Here is a 22,501-nt window from a genome sequence, read left to right as displayed (position 1 = left end):
AGAGGAGAGTTTAAGGAAAAAAATACGGGAAATCCCTTCACAGAAATGGAAATATCAAATTAAAAAGAGAAAAAAAAAAGAAAAAAAAAAAGACTGTAGGGCAAAAAATAATATATGCAGTATGAAAATACAATGCAAAGAAATACTGGAATGAAAATGGAAACAAACAAACAAAAAAACAACAATGTAGTAATGTCAAATTTCTGAATAGCCTATTCAGTAAATGAAAGGTATTGCTAGAAGCATACATCTCTCAGCATCCAGGTGGCATCTGCTGAACAGCATGTTAACAGATATTCTTATGTAAAAACAGTTTCCTCTATACTCTGTAAACAGTACTGCTTCTGTGAGTACAGAAACAAAGGATAACTTTGGCAGAGCACTTGGCAAGGTGAGCTCTTATTGTGCTTCCTGCCCTCAGAACTGTGTAACAAGGTTCTGGCACAGTTCTGAGCTCTGCTAAACAACCCCACTGATCAGAAAGTCACCATAGGTAGTCTTCAGCTGGTTCACACTAAATATGTTCTCAGGACTTCTGGTTACCTCAAACTGCCTGAACAAAACCCAGTCATAACAACTTGTGAAAAAAAACATGCAGCAGGTTGAGGCTAGTGCTGAGTGTAACATTTTATTTGAAAGAATTAGTTTATGAAGAAACTATCTCCAACCGGTCAGCAATGTTCTCTCTCCCTTTGGGGCTCTTAAACAAGACTGTAAACTGGCCAGTGTCATGGACAGGCTTCCACTCCTGGCCCAGACGAACACAGAGACTATACCTGGAAGCCAAAGACTTACCTCTATATGGGCAAACTGGTATCATTCCCACTTAGAGTAAACTCTCCAAAACTTAGATTTTATTTTAATATTTTTTTTTTAATTAAAAGACTAAAATCAAACTTTAGATACGATGTGTAAAAGTTGACACAATATCTAACTGATTTTGCTCCTTTTCAGATCCTTCAGTTAGTGATTAATGTAGAACTGGGAATTACTGAAGACCAAGGATATTGGCTGGGTCTGAGGGAGAAGAGGGAGATTTCTGGGCAGAGCTGAGCCTGTAGCAGCTACCAAGTGCCACCAGCATGAAGCTGTTGCACCAACTGCCATTATGTTTCTCCAGCAAGAAACGGGAGCCCATCTTCCTTGAGACCCCAGGTAGCAGAGAGGGGTGTTTTATCCTTCTGCAACTGTGCAGTCTGTTATCCAAGGCCATTCTTATACCCTGGAGCATCTCACATCTGAGGCAGAGAAGTGCAGAAAGGAGAGAAAGGCAGTGGGATCTTCCTGGGATCTGTGTCTCTGTGTCCAAGGTGCTTCCAAGTCACCTATGCATCTGTTCCTTAGCAAAGAATCTGGACAGCTGTTTTCTGGAAAATTTACTTGTGACAATTGCACATATTTAACACTAGCATTGCACTATATTGATAAGCACAATACAGGAAAAATAAATAAACAAAATCAATACAGAGCTAAGCATACAAACAGTATTTCTCAAATGCCATAGGTAGTTTTCATATTTTTTTACAGATTTTAATGCAATTTACATTGACTTCTGACAAATGATTGCCAGAAATGTTTATATGACATTTAATATGTGTTACAAAGTTTTATAACAGACTTTGCAATAGCTCTGATATTAAATTTGCATCACCAGCCTTTTTTTCCAAATCAAATAACATTTTGAAAACATTAAAATGATTACCAGGAAGAACCATTAAAAAAATCAAATTCATTTTGTATTTTTAAAGACCTCTGCTGTTTACTGAGGTCCCCATTTATCTCAGAATTTTGAAGTTGTTATGTTGTCAAAGCTTTCACTTTTAATAAACATATGTCTTCCTGGATATTAATTTGTGTTTTGAAAAGCATATTTTCTTAAATTTATTTTACAGAGTCATATGAAATGTCCTTTTAAGATGTTTTAGTACAGAAAACTTTTTATATTATTGACATTCCTATTTTATTTGTTACTTAATGTTTTCAGTCATAATTTTTCAAGCACAATGGAAAAGATCTGGCTGTTGTTAGAGGTTACTATTGCTAATATACATTGCCTTAATTATTATTGCTGCTGCTCATTATTCAAATGTGCCCATTAATATAAAACCTTTATGTGATTATAGGCACTACAAAGCACTCCAGGATTTCTTATCACCCCTTTCAGTATTGCCTTCCAGCAGCTTGATTATATATAGCAGGGCCCAGGTCCCTTCTGCCTTTGTGCATTTTCTAAGCAAGATTTCACATGCCAAAAGCTACTATATGCTTCTTCTGGGAACAGAGGTAGGCTGTGGAGCAGGATGCTTTTGCTGACCCAGTCCAGCTGTTCTCTTCTGTTCTTCACTGCTGGAACTTTGTTTCTTTTCCAGCCTGTGTTGCTTATGTGACTTCAAGCAGGATTTTGTCTGCAAAGTAGACTTTAAAACCATTATTATTGTGACCATTCTGCTTAATAAAGTTCAGATTCATATTTATTAAAATGGATTAATAAAAGTGTGGTTATCTTACAACATTGTTAATAAGCTGAATGATTAATTTTGGAGTTTAAATCTTATAAGATACATAAGCAAGGATTATTCATTGCCATGATGATTTTAACCTTGGATTTTATGACATAAAATGCTGATGTTACTGCTTTTACATGAAATGATGTCTTGCTTTTCTTCCAAGTCCTGAAGTTCCTGACAAAAATATATTCAGATACTTTATTCAGTAGCTTTGAATGTGTATTACCTAGCAATCATTAGGAGTTGCAGGCTAAGCCTGGGGAATTACATAACATGTACATTTTGTCAGAACATTGTCTTTTCCTTAACCTACAGAATACAGGGTTAACAAAAATAAAATCTTCATAAGGAGAATAAGAAAGATGGAAATGATTGATCATTGAACACAGTTTTCTTCTCATGTTTCTCTCTTTTTTTTTTTTTTTCTCATATATTCAATGACAGCAGCACTGACTACAAATTTTACAGATAGACTGATTTTCACAGAGAAAAATTAAATGACTTGTTTAAGGTCATTAGACCTTGATTTTATAAATTACTGAGAGCCTCATGAGAGATTCTGGGAGTCCCCAGTCCCTACTGGCCTGATGAAAAAAATGTGTTAAATCTCCTCAGAAACATATGCATTATGGATTTGTGAGTCATCTGTAACACTCAATATTCAAAGCATTCTTTTTACACACCAAAATTATATAGGAAGAAGGTAGTTTTGTGGCTATGAAAAGAATTACTCTCAGAAGCAACTTTTGTTGTTGTTGTTGTTTCTTTGTTTCCCTGAAACATCTTGAGCTTATTTTATGCTCGCAGATAAACTTCTAGAAGTCAGTTACCCTGTGTGCAAATTAGATCTAAATGATCTAAAAATTTTATTTCTGTATCATTTTGTTCACAATTTTTTGAAAGAAAAGAGAAATGTAACGAACTTCCCTGATTATCAAAGGACCTGTCAAAGGACTTGTTTTTCTCATTGCTGTGAAATCTGCCATAGATGTAGATATATGTGTCCTGAAGCACAACAAACAGGTTCCACCAAGAGGCTAGGCTACAATGACCTACTGTGGGAATCCTGCCCTGTTTCCCCACTGCCAAAACTAGGAACTGTTATAGAAAAATCCTGGCCGACATAATCTTTTCCATTAAAATATAAACCAAGGGGATGTTTCTACGACAATCTCATGTCCCAAAACTTTTCTGAAGTTTAAATGCACAGCTAATTTTTCTTCATGTGAAATGTCACTAAGTAGGGAAAAAGATTTCATTCTGCTTCAGTGGAATTGCAAAGTAATTTTCCCATGGTCTTTATGCTATTTAGCTTGAGCTTACAACTCTTTATTATATGTCATTAAATTCATGAAACATTGATTCATCTCTTGTGAGTGACTAGGTGATAAAGTGACAGATGAAATTCAAGATTGATAAGTACAAAGTAATTCTCTCAGAGAAAAACAAACCAAATTATACATGTCTAATGAGGGGCTTTAAAGTAACCATTACAACCCCAAAATAAGATCTTTAAGTCATTTTGAACAGGATCATAAAAATGTTACCTCAGTCCTTAGAAGCTGTTGAAAGAGAATATAATGTTTTAAGAAAATGCAAGAGAAAGAAAACAGAAGCTGCAATATGGATATGAGACAGAAGTGTACTCAGGTGGCCAAGAAGGCCAAAATCACCTTGGGTTGTATCAGAAATAGTGTGGCCAGTAGCACTAGGGAAGTGATTGTCCCCCTGTACTCATCTCTGGTGAGGACATACCTCAAATATTGTGTTCAATTTTGGGGCCCTCAGTACAAGAAAGAGTGGAACATGTCCAAAGAAGGGCAACAAGGCTGGTGAAGGATCCAGAGAATGTGTCTTATGAAGAGCAGCTAAGGGAAGTGGGGTTATTTAGCCCAGAGAAAAGGAGGCTTAGGAAGACCTTATCACTCTCCAAAGAAGGTTGTAGTGATGTAGGGATAGGTCTCTTCTCCCAAGCAGCAAGTGATAGGACAAGAGGAAATGGCCTCAAGTTGTGTTAGGAGAGGTTTAGGTTGGATAATAGGTGAAATTTCTTCATTGAAAAGATTGTTATATTGGAACAGGCTGCCTAGGGAAGTAGTTGATTTACCGTCCCTGGAGGTATTTGAAAGATGTGTAGAGGTAGTGCTTAGGGACATGGCTTAGTGGTAAACTTGGTTAATGATTAGACTAGACAATCTTAGAGGTCTTTTCCAACCTAAGTGGTTCCATTGTATGAATAGCTCCTTGGTATGAGCGCAGGTAAAAGAGATTCCGCTGAATTGTAAGAGGTACAAAAACAGGCGGGGAAGGTGGTCAGAGTTATAAAACAGCTTCTGTTTTATAAGCTAAAAAGGAAAACTTAGCATTTTCAACAATATAACTCTAGAGACGTCAACATCATCAAGATCCATGTAGTAAGTCTAAAACCAAACCCCACACTCTTCCACACAGTACATAACTACTGGGCTACTGTCAGAGGATGTGGGTGATAAAAGTTTACACAGTTTGAAAAGTAATTATACATAGTCTAGGAATTTATAAAAATAAATAAATCCATAACATGTATTACAAAACAAAAGATGCAATTTCTGTCTCAGAAACTCCTCACCTTCCAAGCTGCAGAATGTTAGAAGTAGGAAAAATGTACCTGCATACTTGGTTTCCTTTTATACCCTCATCTGAGCACCTAGCTGCTGTCAGATTTGATACAGGCCCACACTGAAAAGTTCAGTGCAATAAGAGGATTTCTTACATCAGTTCTTCTGTAGGGCAGCAAATGAAAAAGCACCAGCAGAGAAACAAAGTCATCTTCAAACAGGTTTATTATACTATGTTACTTGACGAATCAGAAATGGAGAAAGTGACTGATTTCTTGGGTCAACTCACTCACTGAAGTAAGTCTGCTAAAAACAGAAGACCAATGATGATTTATTCTGTCTGAAAAGCTGTCCTATAAGGCATGTCAGCCACTACTCACACCATCACAATGTATGAATGGCACAGTATCTGGTGTTTTATACACAACCATTATCTTGGCCTGAGAAATATAACAGGAGGTCTCAAAGTCTTCAACCCTGGGGCATGACTTTGGCCATTAGGCTGTCTGTTTATGTAGAGTTCCTGGGTTTTAATATGAGCAAAACATCTGTATGCTTCCAGACATTTCTAAGAACTATGAACATTTGTGTTGACAAAAGATGGTGTCTCAGAACTGTATTTGTAACTTGACAGAATGCTTTCTATGGTCCTAGAGACACTAAATACTGTCCAGTATTTATTATTACTAAATGTATATTATTACATCTACCATGATTTTTATTTATGATTTATATATTAAGAGGCCTAGGAAAGTTTGACAGCTCCCAGATCTGGTTGTTCTTGCAACATGCAGACCTATTCCATGCTGTGATGCTTACATTGCAGTCCTTCAGCTCCTGTTTCCATGGGAGGGGGACCTCGTGTCAGAACCAAATTATATTTGCTCTCCGTGGATCTGAAATCACCCTGAAATGTGGGATGGGCTGCTATAACTGCTTTTCTATTTAAGGAAATTATTATTTTCAGGCATGTAGTAGGAGCAACAACAACAATGACAAAAGGTAAATTTAACTTTCTTAATCTTTCTGGCAACATCTTTGATAAAGAAAGGAGAGTTACTGCTCTGGATAGTTCAGACATTTGTATTCAACAGATTAGTAAGTAGATCATACTGCTTGGCTGGTAAGCTTTTAATATATTATTATTATGTAAAATAAAACCACTATTCCCTTCACAAGATTTGACTTGGAGCATAGCCCTGTATTGTCACTCTGTAGTCTACAGATTTTATGTGTAAACATAACTATGAAAAAAATAAATCATCTTGCCTAATTAATTATTGTTATTTCTTCTGTTTCAAAGCAGACTGCTTCCAATTTTCGACTTCTTGCAGAGTGTCCTGACCTGTAATCAGTCTTGTAAAAGGATTTGTTAATATCTATTTTCAGGCATGTCAAATGCATTCTATATCAACCACAAAATGCATTAAAAAAAAAAAAGTTTGTAATATATGTTTGTCTATATTGCAGAATTTTCAGAATCTCAGGAAAAGCCAACTTTTTTTTTTTTTTTTTTTTTACTTAATTTTATGGATTTCTTTTAATTGATAATCTTTTATTATTAAAACAGTATAGCTATGGCCTCAACGAGTTATTTGGACTTCTGAATTCAGGACTCATTACTTCAGATACACAACACAATCTATAGGAGGTGTAGTTTCTGTTAATTAAAGGACCCCAGAAGATGTAATTATACACATTACTTGAGCTTCTTAGGGAGGTTTTAATAATTCTTTAAACAACTTCTAGTTAATTAGCACTGTTGAATGTCTTTGTGTGTGTGTGTTTGTGTGTGTATCTATACAATATCCTTGATTATCAGAGAAATACAAAGATATTTTTTGAAAGAAGAGTATGTTGGAAATAATAGATAAAACTAACTTCGTAGTTGCATTGCAGTCTTACGTGTGACCCTTTCAGCTGATATTATTATGTAAGAGGCAAAACTTTAATTGGCAAAATCTCACCTTCTTGTCACATTCTATCTGAAAAATATAGTGATGCACACCTTCATAAAAAAGATAGTGCATCTTTTCTATTTTTATTTGAAAGTGTCCAAAATGATGTTCCTTTTGTTGTTGAGAGGTGGTAGTGGTTTGGTTGCTAGGGACATTGTAAACTACTTGTCCTGAGCCAAGACACCAAAGGGTGGCTGCCTTGCATTGTATGAATATTTACTTACTACACATCAATCTGTCTTTGTGCTCATAAAATGTATCTTCCAACAGTAAATTGTAAAATCCACTTTTTCTAATGTTTACAAAATAGTTCTGTATTTTGCAAGAACTGTTAATGAAGCTGAAAAATTGGAATAAAATGCAATGTGTATGTGTGGAAAAAAGTAAAACTAAGACTCCTTGCCACTTTTTGAATACCAAAAGACATGGGAATTTTGATGCTGTGAACAAAGGATAAAGTAATAAAGGAAGAAAAGTATTTTGTTTTGTACTAAAGTATTTTGTTTTGTACTAAAATGTAAATTGAATATTAGATTTTCATATTATTATTTTTTTTCTCAGATGATAAGCTGAAATGGTGTGAAAAGGAAAGATATCCACAGAAACATGAGTAGGTATTCTTACATACTACTTATTAGTATACCAAAGGATATTTCAGAACTTGAACCCTACTATACCCTTTTTATTTTATTCTGTCTCCACTTCCCTGCAATGATTTGGTTTCTATGCTTACATTCAAACTTTTAAAATAAAAACATAAGATTCTTAATCAGATAGTGGCTGAAGATGAAAGCACTCATTTTATCTCATATTAATGCTCTACAAATGACACCAATTATTTTGTGTCTAAATCAGCACTGCATCTGCATAATAATTTAACATACTCACTGATTCTTCAGTTCCTTGGTAGTACTCAGATCTTCTTCATAATTTATCCTGAAATAGATATTAAGGCTAAGAGTCAAAGGAAGTAAGCTACGGGATAGAGTATAATGGCTCTTATTTTATGCCCATAAGTAATGGAATTATCTGTACCTGTTTCGAAATATTCCTTCTTTTTTCAGATAATCACAGGAATGCCGAGGTTGGATGGGACCTCTGAAGTCCCTTGCTGAGAAGATCCCTAGCCCCTGCCAAGCAGGATCACCTAGAGAAGGTTGCGCAGGATGTCATCCAGATGGGTTTTAAGTATCTCCAGAGAAGAAGACTCCACAACCTGTCACTCCACAATGCTCTGTCACCCTTACAGTAAAGAAGTACCCCCTCATATTCAGCTGGAATTCCCTGTGCTTCAGTTTGTACCCATTGCTTCTCATCCTGTCACTGGGCAAAACTGAAAAGAGACCGGCTCCATCCTCTCTATACCCTCTCCTCAGATATTTACATACATTAATGAGGTCTCCACTCAGTCTTCTCTTTTCCAGGCTAAACAAGCCCAGTTCTCTCAGCCTGTCCTCATATGACAGGTACTCCAGTCCTCTAATAATTTTTTAGCTCCGTATTAATAGAGACAAAGATGATAAGGAGTATAATCTGTAGTCTTGCCACAAAAAGGAATCATCTTGCCAAGAAATTAAATATTCTTGCCAGAAACATATCACAACAGATACTATTTACTATTTGCAACAGTCTAAATTTACTCATTTACTATTTCTTTTTTTTGTCTACTTACAGTGTTTTTTTCCTTTCAACACCTGTAAGTGGAATATTGAGCTATTAAAAGAAGGGGGGGGGGGGGAGGGGGAGAGGGCAGAGCAAAATCTACCAGAAGGAAAACAATGAACAAATTAAACCATTTTACAGTCTGAGTGATTATTTATTTATTTATTTATTTATTTATTAGCTTTTAGGAAGGTGCCCAGCTGTCACTGTAATAATCATTCATCTGCTCAGAATAAAGTGCACTTACTCAGCATAAAATCTTGTTCTTGCATATGGTAGTAGGCATACTCATCAGTAAAGTAGTCTGGGGATAGATCTAGCCCACAAGTTCTCAGTTCTGCAGGGGGCAACCACTACATCTTCTTTCCTGAGTGAAACAAAATGAAAATGTAGTCAAAAGCACAACAGTGATGCACTCAGGATAGCCCGTAAAGTTAAATAACCATTTATTTATATCTTGTAGGCTAGCCCAGAGGGACACCTCTTTAAATTATTTAATATTAAATTCAATAGTGGACTGGCTTAGATGTATAATTCTAAACATTTATTTTAGTGGCTTGTTAATCATAGCCATAGCCATAGCCATTTAAAAGTAATTTTTTAAATTATGTTAAAAATTTTCACCAAAAAAAAATAGCAAATATTTTAATTTGATAGGCTTTTACAAGAATACCTTCCTCAATATGTCTGCTAAAATAAACATTAGCAAAGTAACAGATGGAAGATTCTGGAAAATGATCTTAGAAGATAACAGGATGAGTACATTTATGCTATTTATTTTGGACTGAGCCTTCCTTGTATTTCTCAGAATAATACACTTGGCTTGTGAATAATTATTTGGTAGAAGTCGATATTGTTTACATTATTGTATCTTGAAATTTTGTCAGATAATAATACATGTTAGAAAAGTTCTAGATTAAAACAAAAAAGTAAGCAAAAAGCAACGGCAATAAAATGACAACATCCATTACTAATACATTGCCTCAGCTAGTCACTAAGCTATGGATTTTTTTTCCATTCTTTCAATTATACTATCTTCATTTCATTTTCCTTCCCACTAGGAGGATTATAGTTCATTTCTAAAATTAATTTATTGTCTATAAATAGTTGCATTTTGCTAGGTCCAGTCATTGACGGTAATTTTACATACTGATTCATGCAATTTAAGTTAAGAAGGAAAATTTAGATTATTTAGTCTGATCTGTTCTATTACTTGGGCTTTATATTCTTGGTTCATATTACTTGGACCATATTTCTTGGGCCACACACAGGTGTCATACCGGTTGAGTCAGAAAACGGTGAATCCATTTTTTTTTATTATTATTATATCGGTCATTACTTTGTTACATCTACAGTCATAAAATAAATAAATACACATCAAATTGTAACCATTGGTTATTGATTAAGGTAACCCTTAGTATCTTGCATTTCTTCCCCTCTTTCAAAGTCCACACATTGAGGTTATTTTTGTAACAGTAAATAGGAAAAAAAAAAAAAAATGTTCTCAGGAATTGTAGAGGCTACTTACCGATACATACTTGTACAGTGAACAATTTCTTATGCAATTTTTGTCCATTCCACATCTTGGCAGCTCATCTTCACTTCTCTGGCCCATGTGGTTTTTAAATCTATTTTAGTCTCATTCCTTTCCCTCTCAGTCTCTTATCCTGAAAATGTAGTGTCTTTTTAGATATGTAAGCTTGCTGCTGGCTACACTGAACAGACTCTTGTTATGTATGATCTAATTTATTTCTCTGGCTTCTCTGAACTCACAATGATGTATTACTCTTCTAGTGTTGTCTATCTATTTTATAATTAAAAAATGGTATTATTTCATATTTTCTCTTAATAATAAATGGAAGTGTTTAAGACTGTTGAGCTTCAGTGGAACCTTGACCATATTGCCTGACAATTCCATCTGACAACAGCATTCGAAAATCTGAAATATGACACTATTTTTAAAATCAGAAAGCTGGGTGCTTCTAAGTCAAATGCCTAGTGTCATTACCTCTAATAATCAAACCTGCAATTTTCTCAAATAATTAAACTAAACTGTTTGACAAGATGCATTTTTAGGAAAGCACGTTGATTGCTTGGATTATATTTCTGTTCTTTGTCATATATTAATTATAGGCCTGTATATTCATTATTTTTTGAATCCTGTATGAGAACTCATTATTTTCCCGTGGGCTGATGTCTAGCTAACCTGCCCATAGTCATGTGGGTCATCCAGCACACCCTATTTGAATGTTTACAATGGCATACTTTATTCATTTGTAATTTCTCTGCCATGCCGAGACTTAATTAAAATTGCTAACAATGGGTCAGAGATCTCTTCTATCTACAATTCCGGTAAAATGGGGTGGTAATTTTAAAATGTTTACTCTTAGTAAAGCCTCCTCAATTACAACTAGAAAAGCTTTGATATTATCAATTCAAACATAAAACAGAAAATATTACTGAATATTTCTGCACCATTAGGGAGAATGTAACAAGCAAGTGGTGGACTATATTATTAAGTTGGATTTTTCAGTCCAATTCTCCTTTCAAAACTCTTCTAATCCTTTTTTTTTTTTTTTTTTCCACATTACTTTAAAATCCACAGTGCTCTTAGTTTCTTTTGTGATTTTTTTTTTTTTTTTTTAGTGGTTTTGCTTCTCCTCTGTTCTTATATCTTTCTTATTGCTTTTATGTTTCAAATTGCTTCCCACACATTGTGAAACAGGAAATACTTACAGCCAAAAATGCCTTCTTGTGGATGATGCATATCAAATTTGAAATGTTATTAATCTTGGTAATTTTTTTCTCTTTAAGTACTTAAGGATGTTTCTGATTGATCAAGAATATTGGCAATGAGATCGTGCCAATCATTCGGCAACAAAAACAGCCACAGTGATACATGAATAATTTTTATCTGGTCATTCTGTCAGTTTCCAAAAATGCCTTCAATGCATTTTCTGTCAGAAAAGTGTCATCTATAAATTTTAGAAAGACATGCATTGCCATTGTATATTGGAAATCTGACAAAGCTGATTTTCAATTAAAAAAACCTTTTCCATGTAAGACCAGCTTGCTGATACAGAGAAATGGATACATATTTGAAAAAAAAAAAAAAAAAAAAAATCTCTATTTTTCCGGTTTAACTCAAGGACACATGACAGCATCTCCTCCCATTCCCTTACCAGAATGTTGTCTTAATTAAGCATAGATTAAAAAAAAAAAAAATGAGTTTAAACATTCATGAATCTGTGTTGTAGAAATATCTGCCATGAACACACACTCACCAAATTTTTGTTCACTCTGTACTTCCTTGAAGACTGTAACTAACTGTTGCAACATCACAGATACATAGCACATCCCACCAGGACATATTTGTAAACATAGGATGATGATAAATTAAAAAAGAGGCAGTTACTAATTTCCAATAACAGAAGTCTTTAGTAACAAGTTAAATATCTGTGAGGAATGACATGTACAGTTGACCCTGTCTTGGTGCAGAGGGATAGACTGAGGAAGCACTGAGCTTATGTCTGACCTTTGATTTCTAGTCATACTGGCTGTTCTGGAAAGGATCGACACTTGCTTTTCTCTGTTCTGTCCTATAAAATGAATATAATCTTATTGTCATCGACTATATACACGTCTTTCACATTTTCAGTGACCAGATTGCTAAATAAAATTCAGAACATATGACAGGGCATCCATGAATTTGAGGGCTGCACTGTGACTTAACCGTATTTGAAGTTTCTTCATTTTCTTTCTTCAGTTATGAAATGCAGAGGTCTACTGAGTTTAATCTGGTTAAAATTAAGCAAACAGGTTAGATTGTCACAGAAATGCAGACTAGAGTGCCCTGATGTATTTCTAAATCAAGTGCAACACAATTCTCAGTACACTATACTCAGAGAATTTCTGGAACAGATAAAATGAAGTGAGAGCAGTTGAAAATAATAACTAATTTATAAGGTTAGCAGAAATACTTCCAGCTCTAAATCTAAGGTTATGGTAGAAATCTCAGAGAGAGTGTAAAAGAAAAAGGAAGAACCAATAAAAAATACAAATCAGAAATTCAGTTCTAGGATTAAAACTCAGCTTTTAACAACAGTATTTTGTTCAGGTCTGACACTTGAATAATGAGGTAGCATAGAATGTTAAAAGATCACTTGGAAAAAAAAAAAAAAAAAAAAAAAAAAAAAGGTATCAGCCAAACCTTATCTTCACTGCAAGGTAGTTTGAGTTGTGAATTTTATTCTGGGTTACAGTCCTAGCGTAACTTTTCTTAGCTTTTGTATAGCTAGCTAATCCTTAAAAAAGATGTAGACAATAAGTGGATTTGACCTAACTCCTGTGCTCCTGTTAAAACAGTTACACAGGCTTTAAGTATTTTCTTAACATATATTCATCCAGTAAGAGAGTAACTAGCCAGGCACTACTGACCTTATTTCACTCTAATCTTACTTTAGACATGCACTAATCTTGCCATTCACTTCTTAATGACTTACTCACTATCATGACCCTAATTAAACAGTAATTTCTAGCAGAAAATATGAAAGTTTCCACTATCAATACCCTGGTATGATTTAAAGTTAAACCATAGCAGGTGCTACGGTTTAACTTGGAAGGCAGTTAAACACCACACAGATATTTGATCAGTGCCCACCCCAGTGTGATGGGAGAGAAAACTGAAAATTTTCCAGAATTTGTGGGCTGAGACAACATTTAATATGGAAGAAAAAAAAATAAAAAAATAAAAAAAATAAAATAAAATACAACAAAAAGAATAAACACTGCAAATGATGCACAATGCAATTGCTCATCACCTGATGACTGATGCCCAGCTGGCCCCCAAGCAACAGTAGCCCCCCTGGCTAACTATGCCTAGTTTTGTTGTCCAGCATGACTCCATATGGCATGGAACATCTCTTTGGCCAGCTTGGGTCAGCTGTGCTGGTTTTTGTGCACATCTAGCCTGCTTGCTGGCAGGGCAAAATGAGAAGCTGAAAAGGCCCTGACTTAGTGTAAGTGCTGCTCTGCAACAGCTAAACATCAGTGTGTTATCAACATTATCCGAATATCAACATTATCCTAAATCCAAAACACAGCACAATACCAGCTAGTAGGTAGAAAATTAACTCTATCCCAGCTGAAAGCAGGACACCAGTATATATGGTCTGCCCTTAAATAAAACAAAAATGTCAAAGGAAAATAAAGGGAGAATTAAGTGAAATTTGGATGCATAAAACCAAGACCAGTTTTCTTTGGACTTCACTATCTGGGGAGCTTGAGGCAATAGGAACTCTCAGGGCACACCTGATATGCTAAAAATGTGGGGTTTTTCACAAAATACAGCATGTGGTGTGAGAAAAGCTAGCAAAGTCTCTTTATGAAATAGTGGAATGATTATAAAAAAGAAAGCTTGGGTTTATTATACTCCTCTGCTTGAAGATTATAGGGTGGTAGAAAGTAGTTTCAGAGCTATTGCTGACAGTGTGCTTGCTGCTGGCTACCCATTGGAAGTGAACAGATGTATGGAAAAGAGAGAAACTGGAAAAGAAAGGAAAGATGGAAGAGGGAACACAGAGGGGAGTGACAATGCTGCTGTTGACTCCTGAATTCCAGGAATATTTCAGCACATTTGTGCTGAAATGAATTAACTGTAGTTTTGACCAAAACTATGACAGAGTCCAACCTCTCCCCTGTTGCTTCGTTTTTGGGTTCCTTAGATTACTTCACCATTTTTCCACCGGTGCAGTGAATGTTGAGTCTTGGGCATACACAGTTATTTCTAAGGCAGTCTGAAAGTGTACGTTGTGACAAAGCTTAAAAACAGGTATTTAATGAAAGTCTGATATTTTTATTCTGACTGCGCAAGTAATAATTTGAATACTTTGCTATGTTTATTAGTAATTGTTTATATATATTTGTTTGTACATATATATGCACGTTTCATTCTATTTTAGATTTTAGTTGCTGTAATCATAATTATATCACATCTGAATCACAGTACCGACTACCACATGAATAAAATTTATGACTTTAAAATTAGTCATCTATTCACTATGTCCCTTTCAAAATGATGAACCTATGTACAAAATGAACAGCCTTTTCCCTTTGGAAAAATCTCTTGACCCTTTTATTGGCTATTTTTGTTAAATTTTTCGGTCTTTCACCTTTTCCCTCTGCACTTGAGTGCAATTTTTGGAAGCTAGGTGTCACTCACATCCTTAAAGAAAATACTTCACCTAATATTGACTGCGTGGAAACTGAACATGATAGTATATGATTTCTGGAGTCACTTCCCTCAAGAAATGGAAAAATCTTCCTTCCAGCTTTTTGATTTTTGGACTGTCATTTTCATTCAGTGAAGTCACAGGATAAAAATTCATTCATTGAAGACCTGCATATCGATCATAGTTATTTCTCTGCAGATTAATCACTTTATCCCTTTACTCTGATGTTTCTGTATCTTGAGAAATGCTTCATCAGGATACTGAATAAAATACCTTTAACTACAGCAGGAATCTAGTGAGGACACAGGAAATAATCCATCGATGGATATAATGGTCATAAAAATATCACACATACAAATAAAGTTAACATAAATAAGTGCAGTCGAATCATGAATGTCTTTGGTCAGGTTGTCATTGAAGAAACATCTGTGAAACGAAAGTGCTACTGCATAAGTGTGTATTATTAATGCAAATAGAAAAAAAAAAATATATTTCTGAGGTTGATAAATGCTCTACCTCACTTTGAGCACTTTACAGCACTTGCCATTACTACACAACAGCTATTACAACATTAAAAAAAATCTAAGAATTGATTGTATCTTTAACTCAGTGATTTTCTTCCAACTTTCTACCTTCTACCTATACCAGCTAAATAAACTTTAGAGGTATTTCCATGGCTAAAATATCTTGCCAGAATATTTTTCTTGTTAATTTGTTTTATTATTATTATTTTATTATTTAAATTCTAATGGATTTCGATTAATGGGGCAGGCCCAAATGCATACAACATATATGAATACTCGAAGTGTGGAGTTATATACATTGGTCTGTCCTGAGAGGCAGGCTTTGTGTATACTTGGGCAAAAAGTTTGTTCCACAAGCAGAACAGACTATTCTTAACCTGAAGAACAGTCATGTATCTGATCTTGAATGGATTTTCAGCCTCTGCTGCAGGCTGTGGAATACTTTACACAGGCAGATTCATTGTTCTTAGGCCACTACAGGTCAATAAAAGCCAATTTGGGACAAGCAGTATTAGTTTTCTCTGTTAGAAGGGCACTATTAGGTAAAAACACTCTCATTTGTTTCTCTGAGGAGTCTACCCTAAACCTTGCTCCTATGGAGGAGAAAGCATGTGCAAAGAACCGAAGAAAAAAATTAACTGTCATAAAAATTATAACTTCCCAAATAAAATAAATCTAATATTGTAATCTCGTAAAACAGCAAATCTTGAATATGTTCAAATGAACATGCTACTCATGGGATTTTGCTATGAGGCAACAGCTGAGGTGAATCTTTAAAGCACCCTGTGGTGAGGCAAGCAATAAATGCTGATTTTTCTAATGCTGATCTACTGCTGTTCAGTGTTATGTTTTGAGTGTAAAGTGAGAGGGAAGCTAAAGTAATCTGAATTCATCTCCTGCACAAATGGAATTATGAATGCTAAAAAAAAGGACCTATGGTTAGCTTGTGAAAGCACAGAATCATTTTAGAATCATAGAATCATTAGGGTTGGAAAAGACCTTCAAAAACATCTGGTCCAACCATCCTCCTACCACCAGTATCACCCACTAAACCATGTCCCTAAGCACCATGTCCAACCTTTCCTTCCCAGGGACAGTGACTCCACCACTTCCCTGGGAAGCCAGTTCCAGTGCCCGAGAGCTCTTTTTGAGAAGAAATATCTCCTAAAACCTCCCCTGGTGCAACTTGAGGCCATTCCCTCTAGTCCTATCACTAGTTACATGTGAGAAGAGGCCAACCCTCAGCTCCCCACACCTACCTTTCAGGTAGCTGCAGAGAGCAATGAGGTCTCCCCCTGAGCCCCCTCTTCTCCAGACTAAACAACCCCAGCTCCATCAGCTACTCCTCATAGGACTTGTGTTCCAGGCCCCTCACCAGCTTTGTAGCCCTTGTAGGCTACAAAGGATGCATGTAGGACATACATGTACATGTAGGACATACAAAGGAGCATGTAGGACATGCTCCAAGGCCTCGATGTCCTTTGGTACTGAGGGGCCCAAAATTGAACGCAGTACTCGAGGTGCAGCCTCACCAGAGCAGAATACAAGGGGACGATCACCTCCTTGGTCCTGCTGGCTACAGTATTCCTGATATAAGCCAGGATGCCATTGGCCTTCTTGGCCATCTGGGCACACTGCCAGCTCACATTCAGGTGATCATCAACCAACACCCCCATATCCTTTTCCTCTGCCCAGCTTTCCAGCCACTCTGTCCCAAGCCTGTAGCATTGCATGGGGTTGTTTTGACCAAAGTTCAGGACCCAGCACTTAGCCATTTTAGGAATCTATCAAAGGACCTAAATATTAAAGCAGTTTAGAAGACAGTAAAACATGAAAAATGATAAAATCCTAGAAAATAAAGAGGACTCATCCATATATTTCTTCCCATGCTGCTTTACCAACAAACAAACAAACAAAAACTTACAAATAAAAGAAAAGCAGGGGAAAGAAAATATATAAAGACAGTTGTCTCTTACGATAGTGTATTTACAAGATTGATCTCTGGCAAACTGCAGTAGCTAGTCTATTTCTGTGAACACGTATCTGTATTACCAGTACACAGAGAAATGTTTTAATCTCTCTTAGTGTTTTGTATGCAGTGTTTGTATCCTGTGTGTTAGGAAGAGGTCCTTCACCTCTGAGTGCTTGAAAACCTCAAAGATGAAGACAACTGAGCATGCCAGCACTCTGGTTGAACTGCTGGGAAAAACAAGCTAAACCAGATCCCTGGGGAAAGGATGCTATACTCAGTAGGAGGCTGGGGTCTTTCAAGATGGATCAAAGCCCATGCAGATGTTTGTACTTACTACGGGCTTAAACCAGACACCAAGCCCTGGAAGGAGAAAAGCTCAAGCTCTTGTTTCTTGACTTGCCTTTTGGCTGGACCTCTGTGGGCTGTGAGCCAGCACTGGTGGGACAGATTGCTCTTCAGCTGGCTCAACAGCTCTTATTCTGAGCACAGCCCTAAGCCCAGGTGCACATTTCAAATCAGAGCTGTAACAACTCAGCTAAATGGAACAAGAGCAGGAAAGTGTGAAAGGTGTTCATTTGATTCGTGTCAGTATGGAACAATGCTAGGGCTGCATGATGAAATATAACCTTCTATTTAAGAAAAACAGAGCGATTAGTGTACATAGTTCTTGTATCATGCAAAGGAACGGTCCAGCAATTTGTGTAAACAGAGGGTTTGAAGGGCGAACATTGAGACTCTAGTCTGAGAGATAAAAGGACCAAGGAGTTTTTTTAGGAAACTGCTGACTTTTGCATGGGAGGCTGCCCAAGCCTCTGATATCTGGCAAAGAGACCCACCAAATAAGGAGAAAGGGGGAGTTGAAGGATGACCAAAGGACAAAGCCTGGGAGGAAGAGTACAAGCCTTCAGCACAAGAGACCCCCAGAAAGACCACCAGAGACTGATACACATGTGTCCAGAGAGGTTTTGGATTCCAGGAACTAATTATAATAACCCTGCCTTTTCTGGGAATAGTTATGAATATGTATTAGTCTAGGAGCATAAAAATCAGCCACCTGATGTAATAGGTGTGCATCTTGGTGGAGCAGAGACTCGCTGTTTGCTTGCCTCTATTCGCTTAATAAATTACAAACTTTAATTAGAATCCTATTTGGGACTCAGTCATTTATCACAAAAGAGAGCCTAGCAGATTTGAGCTCACTCTCAAGGTACCATTCACTCGCCTGCAGGACAGATACACCTTCAGGGACAGAGGAGCAAAGAAAAGGCTGAGGATATCATATCAAATTATACTATGAGTACATCAGGTCAAACACCAGCTCTTATAGAAGTGTAGCATGCCACAGCAATACAGAAATTATGCCTTCAACAACATCAATATGGTGTACCATAAAAATTATACTACACACTTCATAATGGCCTTTTTGCTGTTTCTTTAGTCTGTCCGTTTTCTCTCCATGCTGATTTTTGTACCACTTTATTGGAACTCATATTTCATTATCATTGCAGAGATTTTGAAATCTCTCTTTTGTTATTTAGAACCTGACAAATCCTTTCAAGTTCTTGTCCTAAATATCTACACAAGGAATTAAAAGAGAGCTACATCTCACCAAAATCTTACTGTTTCTCTAGTTTTAAAATTGAGCATCCCAAGGGGAGTGTCTATAATAGTCTTCATATAAAACGAAAATAAAATAGTAACAATAAAAACCCTTACCTGGTAAAGTTAGTGTCTTCTATTGATCCTGCAAATATGTTCATCAGAGAAATACAAAGTGTTTAAAATGATTTCTGGGTAAAGCACTGCATACCATATTGCAACATAAATGGTCCCCAAATAGGCATCTTTAAGAAGCAGTACAGACAAATAACTCGTTAGAGAAACTATTTTAAAATAGTTTCTTTTTCTTCTTTGGGGGAATGTGGTATTATTGCCCTAGAATGATTTAATTCACCCTAATTATATTCTGTTTGATATCTGCAGCTGTCTTGGAAGCAGGCTTCTGCTATGTAAATCCAAGAGACATTTCTCATTTCATTTGAAACCCCAACGTGCTCTAATTTTCAAAGGAATTATAAGCTAGTCTGTGGTTATGCTCATTGAATTTTTCAGAGGAATATCAAAAGAATGCAAAATTTTCTGAACACTATCACTTATACAAAGTCTATTCACTCTGTTTCCTTCATAAATCTATATACATAATATACAGTATGTATATTATGTTGCATTGCAGTGTTACTGAAAAAGTTGTGCAGATGCATGGTAGTACATGACCAGAAATGTCTTTGTTTTGAAATGCTCATAGAAGGCATTAATCAAAATTGCCTTTTTATGTTATTTTTGAGTTTCATTTTGCTTCAGAACAGATGTGAAGTTGTGTCATGAACAACTTTTCAACATATCCAGTAAACAGCACCATTCTGGCTGACATCGAAGGAGGACCATAAGAGGATAATTTTTTTTGCCAGATAATGTGTTGCATGTGCATTCTTCAATGTCTTTGGCAGTAGCTGTCCATATTACAGTGCCACATTGCATAATGCACATAATGATGATGCACCGGAATTTGTAATTAAATATTGGCTCACGGTTGGTCACCAGAAATGACAATCAACAAACACTGGTATTTATTGTGGAATACCATCATCAATTCCAGGCGAGATGGCAAAGTGAACTGACATGGTGTCAGAAAATACAAGTGCCTGTTAAATGTGTGAACAGTCAGTAAGTGATAGCTTCCTGCTGCTCTCTACAAATTACCAATCAACAAAAGAGAGCAGTTTGCTTCCTCATACTCTTCTCTAAAAGGAAAATTTTCCTTTTAGTAGTCTTAGCAAGGATTACATATTTTGTGGAGAGAAAAAGAAAGGAAGTTAAATGCTTTTACTCAAATAAAACTAACTTCAAAAGGTAGAATGCTAACCAGGGATTAGAAAAATAAAGAAAAGCTTCCATCCATAATTGCTGCAGTTTTTGCCAGATGAGCTCAATTTGTAACTATAATTCTGTTTTGATGCCACACCATCTTCAAAGAAATAGGCTGTAGTTAAATTTAACATCAGGAGTCTTTAACTGGGCATTTCATGGTCTACCAAAGAAGCCAGTTGATTAGACCCAGTTTTAGACTTTCCAGTGCTTCCCAACTTCCCCTTCCTCCAGCTGGCCAACATAGTCTTTGGTCTAACACAGTGAAATTCCTTTGTGTGAAACAACTTAATCCTGAACTATATTCTGCTATGGTGGCAGTAGGAAAAATGGAAATTATTCATCTACCCTTTGCAGTTCAGCATACTGCCGTGCATAGCTCGATCAGGCAGTTGATCTGAGGAGCACAATGGGCAAGTCTGATTTCTTGCCTCTATTCCCAGATCTCCCACACAGTCATAACCCATAAACTTTCACAAAGGGACAGCACCACAAATAACAGAAGGACTGATCTTGTTCTCCTTTGGCAGGAAAAAAGAAGGGACTTTGGCCAGTAAATCACAATCTACCTAAACCTCTCATAATCCAGTTATTAAAATAAATTCTTATTCAAGTCCCAGATGCTCCTTTTATCTTCCTCCTATTCCAGCCTGCCATGCTAGTTGCTGTGATCCCCATTGCTCCCAATCCTCTTCATGTACGGTGCAGGGAAGAAAGGTTACCTTTCTCAGGTTACACCTGAGTAAAAGATCCAGTTTAATACATACATTCCTGGAATTAAAAGTTATCTTTTGGATCTAGCATTAGACATGAGAATCAAAGAAAGGCTGTAATGATGTTAACATATACTACTGGATATTCTGAAGTTAACTTTTTGGAACTGTAAACTTCCATTCACAAAAGAAGACATCAGAGGTCATAAAAATATACTAAGCATCAAGAAATAAATGGTACATGGGGAAAACAGATTAAAGCTAAAATGTCTTAACTTTTACATATTTTTAATAAAGGAAGCTTCATAAATTTTAAACACATGCAAGATTATTCTTCAGAGAGTATTTCAAAATTACATTTAGGGAATGATCAGGAAAGAAATAATACTCAGATATTTGCCAACCAGTTGTAATGTGCAAAGATCTCAGGACTCAGAATTAAAACTGTTTTCTGTTAAATTTCAGTTTGGATTTCCCTTTCTCCTAGCAAAATTGACAGAGGTCATGAGTAAATATAAACAAAACAAACAAACAAACAAACAAAAAAGTGTATTTTCAACTGCATACAAAGTTGAGAAAAGAAGCCAGGAAAATAAGAGTACTCAATATCCATGGAAATATTTAACGAACTCATATGCAGTTTATTATCTTTCCTAAAATATGCATATGAGTTCATTACATACAAGTTATATGAGTTATAGCAAATGCTGGAACTATAGAGAAGATTTATGTGACCATAGAAACTTCTTAATAGTACTAACATATTAAAAGGTTGTGATGCAGTAACAGTGTAATGAGGTCCTGAAGTGGAATTTTGAAGTACGATAGACAGTGGATAATATTAAGTTTATGTTGCCAGACGTGACTACTAGAGTTTATGTGATGGAAGTATGTTCACTCATTTTGTACTCTCAACAGCAGACTGGAATACTTACACGGTTAATCTGGTACAAGGTGCACCATAATCTCCAACCACTCTACAATCATCTGTTTTAGTAAAAGAAGAAAAACAACTTCTGCATAAATCTTCACTTAAAACAGTTGTTACTGTATTCAACCCCCCAGTGCCTTCATCTGCGTACTTGTCCATGATGGCAGCATTCCTCTAGAAAACAGCAATGCTTGATGTAAGGCAGGAAGGGATTTATTTTTTTTTTTTTTTAATATATTCAGCTGATTTGAAAATTGTATTTTGATTAAGACTTTACAGTAGGTCTGGAGATGTAATTTGTACTTTTCAAATTCCTGTGACAGACAGAATATCTTGCTGAACAGAGTAGTCTGCTTTAATCTTAGGCTCAGCAATTTGCCAAGGATTACGTGATTTAGACTGTTGATAGCATCTCTAACTAAATCAGGACTCGATGAGACCCTTTCCCTTGTATGTCATTTACAGGGACAAGGCAAAAGGTA

At 36.0% G+C, this 22,501-nt stretch overlaps 2 long non-coding RNA genes across 2 annotated transcripts; both read right to left on the bottom strand.

The window, feature by feature from the left end:
* Positions 1–1,995: 1,995 nt before the first annotated feature.
* Positions 1,996–8,114, bottom strand: LOC118167160. Its single transcript, XR_004750978.1, has 3 exons — positions 8,098–8,114; positions 7,951–7,998; positions 1,996–2,417 (listed from the first exon to the last, which is right to left on the bottom strand). It is a non-coding gene; the product is annotated as an uncharacterized LOC118167160 (long non-coding RNA).
* Positions 8,115–8,861: 747 nt separating this feature from the next.
* Positions 8,862–12,325, bottom strand: LOC118166924. The gene is made up of 3 exons (XR_004750810.1): positions 12,260–12,325; positions 10,263–10,330; positions 8,862–9,091 (listed from the first exon to the last, which is right to left on the bottom strand). It is a non-coding gene; the product is annotated as an uncharacterized LOC118166924 (long non-coding RNA).
* Between the last annotated feature and the right edge of the window lie 10,176 nt (positions 12,326–22,501).

Source organism: Oxyura jamaicensis, chromosome 4, assembly GCF_011077185.1.
Source record: "Oxyura jamaicensis isolate SHBP4307 breed ruddy duck chromosome 4, BPBGC_Ojam_1.0, whole genome shotgun sequence".
NCBI classification, from domain to species: Eukaryota; Metazoa; Chordata; class Aves; order Anseriformes; family Anatidae; genus Oxyura; species Oxyura jamaicensis.
This window is presented reverse-complemented; position numbering and strand designations above follow the sequence as displayed.